The following is a 7,799-nucleotide window of genomic DNA, read 5'->3' as shown; positions in this document are numbered from 1 at the left end:
GAAGTGAGTTAATCTCCTACTTGTTTTATTGGAATTTATTGCGATTCTTAATTGGTTAATTTTTTTTTATTTTAGATACTTTTATGCTAATTTCATTAATCCTTTTAAATTTGATTTTTCGTAATGTAATTTTAAATTAGTACTATTTAGCCCTATTAGTGTAGAAAGTTAATTGAAGTTTAATTCAACCTCCCTTAGGTACGATCCTTGGAATGCTTCCTAGAGTGTTTCGCTATAACATTCTGTACTATATTATAATTTGACCTGTATACTTGAGGACACCTCTATTTAATTATATATTTATTTGCTTCAGTATTTCCAGTCCAAACGTTTGCACGTTTGGCAGCTGTTAATAGGATCATATCGTCACCTCAATAAAGAGATAATATATGACTTTGCCACCAGTGAAGCCTCAACACATGGCACCTCCTCTACACATGTATATAAGCTTTATCACTCATCCAATAGAGCCATTCTAAGAACAACATCCAAAACAAAATCAATTCTTCACTCTTCTAAGAATTTACCCCTACAACCTTTTCATTTGTCCTCACCACCATAGTATGATGGCTCTCTACCTCCCAAGGGTGAATCAACACCTTTCTTTCCATCCTTCTTCCTTCGCTGATTTCCACCATCAACAATAAGAATAACATATTTAATATTTTTTTTTCAAATTAGATAATTAGGCTCATATAATTGATATGCAAGTCCATTAAATAAAAAAATATTAATGATCTCCCGCTTGGGCAACATGTTTCTAAATGTACATAGGCAGAACTTTAGTGTGTACAAACTTTTGTTATCATAATTGAAATATCTCAAAGCAATCCAGTAAATCAATTTTATTAATATAGGATCAAAACGGCTTTCATGATACATATTCATAACTAAATCCTTCAATGGCCACAATATTAGAAAAAGTAATGATATAGATCAAGTATAGATGTGTAACATGAAAATTACGCGTACATTAATCTCAGCCATGCTTATTTTCAATTGATCTTACTTTATGACTCAAACAAACGAAAAAACGCTTTTTAATACTTTACATAAAACTAGTGTAGAAAGTCATTATCTTTATTTTCAAAGTATTATACATGAAATTCATTAATTTTATAACACCTTAGTTTATAAAAAAAATAAATTTAAACATGTCAAAAGCATAAATAAAACAACAAACCTCCTGTAACATCCTGATTTTCGGGTTTTCGCGAATCTTGATATTTTAAGTAAATTTCTAAAATTTGGTATGTGATTATGGAATTCATAATGTGGGTATGTTAATGGGCTTATGGAAGGCCCATGAGTTGGCCAAAACCCTAGAATTTTTAAAATTTTGGACTTAGGAGTTAGGGGTTACGGCTAGGTGCCCTTATATTAAGTTGTGGGTAAAATGTATCACAAAAAGAGCTTTGGTAAAGTGGCAAGGGTGGCGCCACTAAGCTCCTAAAAAGGTGGCGTGTGGAGCATAAGGGAAGTCTGGGTTCGATTCCCTGTGTTGGCAAATAAGAGGATTTATTTTTTATGTGCAGGAAGGGTAAGTGTTGGAACCTAAGTGGATTCTGTAAGAGGAGAGTTGGATCAAGTCAAATGCATAAATTAAGGAGGGATAAGGGGAGAGATTTTAGGGATTTGAGAGAAGGATAGAGCTTAGCCGTTTGGAAGGGAGATTTGAGAGGGGATTTTCGGCAGAAGGATATCAGGCTAGTTAATTTCGGCATTAGGGTGCAGAGTGTGCGATTTCTTCTTTGGTATGTAGCCTTCTTCTCTTTTCTTTCTCCTCTTGCCGATTGTTCTTAAGCTAATCCTCTCTTTTCTCTTTTGTTATTTCTTCCACAAACTCTCTACTTCTTATTCTTCCTCTCTTTCGTTTATAGTAAAAGCCGAACCTATCATTCTTCTCGTTTCTAACCGAATATCAATAAGCCAAATCAAGAAGAGTCAAAGGAAGTCGATTGCTCTATAAAGGTATACACTTGTTCTTTTCTTTTTAGCGATTCTTGTTATTTTAAAAAGCCTTTCAACTCTTTTGTCAACACCCTTTTGGTCCATAACCACTTTTTCTTGATGACCCAAAAGCCAAAAACACAAGCACCTTGGGTGACTTGGTGGCCGATTCGTAGGATCCTTGTGGTGCAGGTTACGCTAGTGTTTTAGAGTTGCATTGCGTTGAATCGGAGTTAACACGAGATTGAAACCGTTTGGGTAAGTGAACCTTGGTAAGTGCTCGTAGCTTTAATCAATTCAATCTTAGGGAGTTTAAGAAAAGCGAAACCTCTCTAATTTAGGGAGATGGCGAATATGGGCATAGACTTTATGGGGTCTTCTTTTAATATTTTGGTTTATTTATTGAAGGAGCAGCAAGGTGTAGTGTCGTTTTGGAGTAGCTTGGATCACGGAGTAGCTAGGCCTAGTCATCAATCGCGACAAAGGTAAGGTGCCTAAGGCCATTATGGATGGTGGCGAATGTGTAAGTGTTAATATTGGAAAGTTCTTATTTTGGTTCAATTATTGCGAGCTGATCTATTTAACAATTGATTATAGGAGAAATCGTGTAGGAGATCTCGTCAAGGAATATCGCAAATCGGTGTGTAACGAACCCTTTTCATAGCTTAAAGCGATAAATGCCGAAAAGCAGAAATCAAATTCGGCATTTCGAGGACTTATGAGCAAGCGAACGCTCACTAGTTAGTTAGAATCGATGAGGCGATGATCGAGAATGATGGAAGCAGTAAGAGTGTGATTTTGGCGTTCTTGGTAAGTTGGGCCTCGAGGGTCGAAGTGGGGCCCATTGGGCTTTCAGCCTATTTGGGTAAAATTGGTAGAATATGAAAACTAGTTAAATTGTGCATCGAGACTGATAAAACCATTATGGAATATAGGCTAAATGGGCCTAGATGACGAAATTGGCTAAGTAGGGCCCATTAAGGGTTTTAGGCCCAATTACTGTTCTCGCTAAAAATGGGCGAAATCATTGGTTGCACCCATGAATTGTTAAGTAATCATTAATAAACATGGAAACCCTAATTTGTGGTAAAATTACAAGATTACCCTTATAATATGAAAATGACCGTTTGCCCCTAGGTAAAAATGACCATTATACCCCTAGTGTTTATGTATGATTTTAATACATGGGATTTTGATAAATATGGTATGTATGATATGCACATGAAATGTATAATCGCACATGATATGTATGATATGCACATGAGGTAATCATAAATGCATTGGGTTGGGTTTTATATGGATGGAGGAAGTGAAAAGGGCTTATGCCCCAGATTATAAAAGGGCTTATGCCCGATTATTGAAAGGGCTTTGGCCCATTATTAAAAAGAGGCTAGGCCTCGGTTATATGATAATGACTATCTTTGCCGCCAAGGAGAGTTTGGCGGGGTGGGTCGAGTTAATCCCACATGGTGTGTTGGTTGAATGCGGGTGGAGAGTAGCGGATGGTGGGTTGAGTAGTCTCCCAAATGGGTTGCATTCTTTCATTGAAATTATATGTGACATTGAAATGGGCCTAAGGGCCATACTGTTTACAGTAAAGGCTTCGGCCCAGTATTATGAAATATGAAACATGAAAAGGCTTCGGCCCAGTAATATGAAATATGAAAAGGCTTTGGCCCAGTATTATGAAATATGAAACATGAAAAGGCTTCGGCCCAGTATTATGAAATATGAAATATGAAAAGGGCTACGGCCCAGTGCATGATTGAGATTGGATTTGGGCTTAGACCCAATAGGCCGTTATTGTTTTGGGCTCGAAAGGGCTTGTTGCACACTGAGTTTCAAACTCACCCCTTCCTTAACCTTGCGGGTGAGCCTTGATGTGAGGACTTGGGCGGAGAGGATTCGGAGTGTACGGTGATCATCTTTGGGCTTTTAAACAAGTATTGGTTTTCGTTTAATTACTTTAATTATTATTTACTTTTGGGTTGTAATAAGGCCAATTTTAACTTTCCTTTCTTTTTTTTGGGATTATTTTAATTTTAATAACTTTAAAAAATTGGTTAATAATTATTCAAATGGGCTAGACTTAGGGCGTGTTTTCAAAAGCGATATTTGTTTTAAAATATCTCAACATCACGATTAATCGATTTATTAAAGGCGTCCACTTAAACAAATTTAAACTCGATATAACAAAGTGTGGCTATGGTTGTGGGCATGTCTAGGATTGGTTCCAATCAAAGGGCTTGGTACTTAGCGACCTTCATGGCTCACCTCCTCTGTCTCGGATACCTACACGGTGCCCGGCTTCCATACACTTTGTTAACTTAATAAAATATATGGTTTTAAAACATTAAAAGCGAAGCGTGGGTTTTCAACTCCAATGTGTACGTCGATTAAGCCATAACGTCTGGGCCGGGTTTGGGGTGTTACATTTAGTGGTATCGAGCTTAGGTTGCAACAACTCGGTACGTGGATCGGGTCCAAAATGTTTTCAAAACTTAGGCCTAAGAAGGGTATTTTTTGAAAATAGTTTTGAAAAGTTCATTTTAAATATGGTTGCGAGAAATATAGGTAAAAAGGGTACCAATTTTTCTGCTTTTAAATCAAGAGTTCAAAATAAAGGGAGTTTTCAAATCAAAGTTTTGAATTACTATTTTCGATAATCAAAAACATGTTTTTAAATGGATTGGAGAAAGAAGTGGCGCCTTGAATCCCGGCACCAAGTCTGTAAGTATATTTTCCTTACAATATATGATATTGATATTATGAATAGTCTTTGAGACCCTACTATGAGACTTTAGCTAGGGTAGAGTCATAAGCAGTAGGAATGAGGCGTAGCTAGGCTACGATGATCTGAAAAATCCTTGAACTGCTATATCTACATAAGACATTTTCTTAATAAGCAGGTGGAGCGTTATACTAATTTCATAAAATTCATAAATCGAGATAATTCGATATGAGTACTAGAGGAGCTCGTGGGCGAGGCCGCGAAGTGGTCATGGAAGGGTGCAAGTGAATCTTCATCCTCGGGCCATAGGCCGGTGAGAGCCAGTGTGTCGCAAGCAACAGGCTGGGTCTTATGATCAGTCGGGGATGGCGCTTTATCCCAAGCCATGTTAAGGGTTTTAGAAAGAGTGGCTGGAGCTAATCTTGGGACGGTGAATAAGGGTCTATATCGGAGCGACTCAAGACCAGCGGAGCGGAGGTATTTAGGGTGTATCTGGAGTGGCCCGAATGTGGCGAGAATATTGGTGGAGGCAACAGAGCGGATCATGGGCGACCTAGGCGCTCGGTGGAGCAAAAGTGAGGGCCGTGTCATTTGCTACGTGACGAGGCATATCGATGGTGGATCACCGTAAGGAGAGTACCCCAATTGAGCAAGTAACACAGGAATTGTTCAAAGCGCCTTTAAATGGAGGTATGTTGGAGCAAGCTATGTGGATGCTCGTCGAAAGGAATTCTTGAATCGACTCAAGGTGATAAGGCATGGCAGTATGAGGCGAATTTTTGAGGTGAGTCGATATGCTAGTGGTATAGTGGCAACCGAATATGGCGCAGGTGTCGCTTTGAGGATGGTCTCCGATGAGCTTAGGATATTGATAGCTCCACGGAGGGCGTGGTTTCTTGCGTTGGTAGAAAAGGCTAAGATAGCCGAGGAGGTGAAGGTGAGTGGCGACGAGAATCGTGAGAAGGATCGACCAGATTCAAGAGGATTTGAGACCCTCAAGTGCCACGAATCGAAGTGTTAAAAGAGCAAGGATGGAGGAACCGGTTGGCAGTTCGATAAATACTTATAGACCGCAGCTTGCGGGGGCTGTGGTAGGGTGCATATGGGGAGTCTTTGAAGCGAATGGAGCATGTTTTCGATGTGGGTCAAAAGAGCATAAGTTCGAGAGAGTGTCCTCGGAGGACATTTCGGGAGTGGCGGCGAGCAAAGGGATGTCCAACCACGGCGAGGAGGACCACCACCACGGAGGGGTCGTGGGCAAGGTAGAGGTGGCAATGGTAATGGGCGAGGACGTGGGGCCCTGGCGGAGGTCTTGGTCATCTTTGAAGCTCGACAACCGGCGTTAGTTTATCTTGCACGTCGTGTGAGGAGGTGGCGCTCGATGTTATAAGCGGTACGTTCTTCATTCATAGCATGCCTTACATCGCTTTGATTGATGTGGGTTCCACCCACTCGTATGTTGCTTGTGATGTATCGGGGCTTTGGATGTGCTTCACGAGAAGACTGTGAGTGGGGTATCGATAATAAGTCCATTAGGACATTCGGTTAAGGTAGATAAAATTTTTAGAAGCGATCTGTTAGGGACACAAGATAAAATCTTTGAAGGAGATTTGATGGAGCGCCATTTCGGATTTTCATCTTATTCGGGAATGGATTGGTTAATTAAGCACAAGGCGACGTTGGATTGTGCGGCAAAGAGGATGGTACTAAGAACTACCAAGATGAGGAGATAATGGTCATAAGGGAGCGAAGGATTATTTATCCAATGTTGTTTGGCGTTAAGAGCCGAGAAGTTGATTCGGAAAGGTTGTGAAGCGTGCTTGGCCTTTGTGAGTCAAGCGGGACTTAAGGAGATAACGGTGGAATCGGTTAGGACTATTAGGGAATTTCGGATGTATTCCCGGATGAACTTCTGGATTACCCCGAATAGAAAGTCGAGTTTGGAATCGACTTACTACAGGAACGACTCCTGTGTCCATTGCACCTTATCGGATGGCACCAAAGGAGTTGGTAGAATTGAAAGCTTCGATTCAAGAGCTCTTGGATAGAGGTTTATAAGACCAAGTGTTTCCCGTAGGGTGCACCCTCTTGTTTGTAAAGAAGAAAGATGGGACTATCGCGCATGTGCATTGACTATCGGCGATTGAATAAACCGACTATTAAGAACAAGTATCCGTTACCAAGAATTGATGATCTGTTCGACCAACTAAAAGGAGCCTCGGTGTTTTGTAAAATCGACCTTGGTCGGGATATCATCAATTAAGAGTTAAAGAGGGATATTCATAAGGCGGCGTTCGGGACTCGTCACGGACATTACGAGTTTCATTAATGCCATTTGGGTTGACTAATGCCTTGGCGGCATTCATGGATTTGATGAATCGGTACTCGGCCATACTTGGATCGGTTCGTAGTCATTTTATTGATGATATCTTGGTGTATTCGGAAGCGGAAGAAAGCATGATGAGCATCTTAGTGTAGTCTTGCAAGTGTTAAGGGAGAAGCAACTATATGCAAAGTTTAGTAAGTACGATTTTTGGTGAAGGAAGTTACCTTCTTGGGGCATGTTGTGTCTGCCGGGGATCAAGGTGGACCCTCGAAAGATTGAAACAATTCGGAATGGAAGCCACCAAAGTCGATACGAGATTCAAGTTTTACGGGGTTGGCGGGTTATTATCGGAGATTCGTGGAAGGATTTTACGTGTTGGCGACCGATTAATCTAAACTTATAAGGAAGGGAGCACCTTTTGTTTGGACAAATAAGCGAAGAGGCTTTTGAGAGATCAAGAAGGTTTTGACTAAGCCGGTTTGATTCACCGAGTCGGTAAGGATTTCACTGTGTCTGTGATCGTCACATGTAGGTTTGGGCTGCGTGTTGATGCAAGAGGGTAAAGTGGTCGCTTATGCTTCACGACGACTTAAGCCACATGAGGTGAACTACCCTACTCATGACTTGGAATTGTAATGATAATCTTTGCACTTAAGATATGGAGGCATTACGTATGGGGAGAAATGCATCATCTATATGGATCACAAGAGTCTTAAGTACTTGCGACTCAAAAGGAGTGAATCTTAAGCGTGAAGGTGGATAGAGTTGTTAAAGGATTATGACTGCTCGATC

Source organism: Gossypium arboreum, chromosome 4 (genome assembly GCF_025698485.1).
Source record: "Gossypium arboreum isolate Shixiya-1 chromosome 4, ASM2569848v2, whole genome shotgun sequence".
NCBI classification, from domain to species: Eukaryota; Viridiplantae; Streptophyta; class Magnoliopsida; order Malvales; family Malvaceae; genus Gossypium; species Gossypium arboreum.
Note: the sequence above shows the minus strand (reverse complement) of the source record.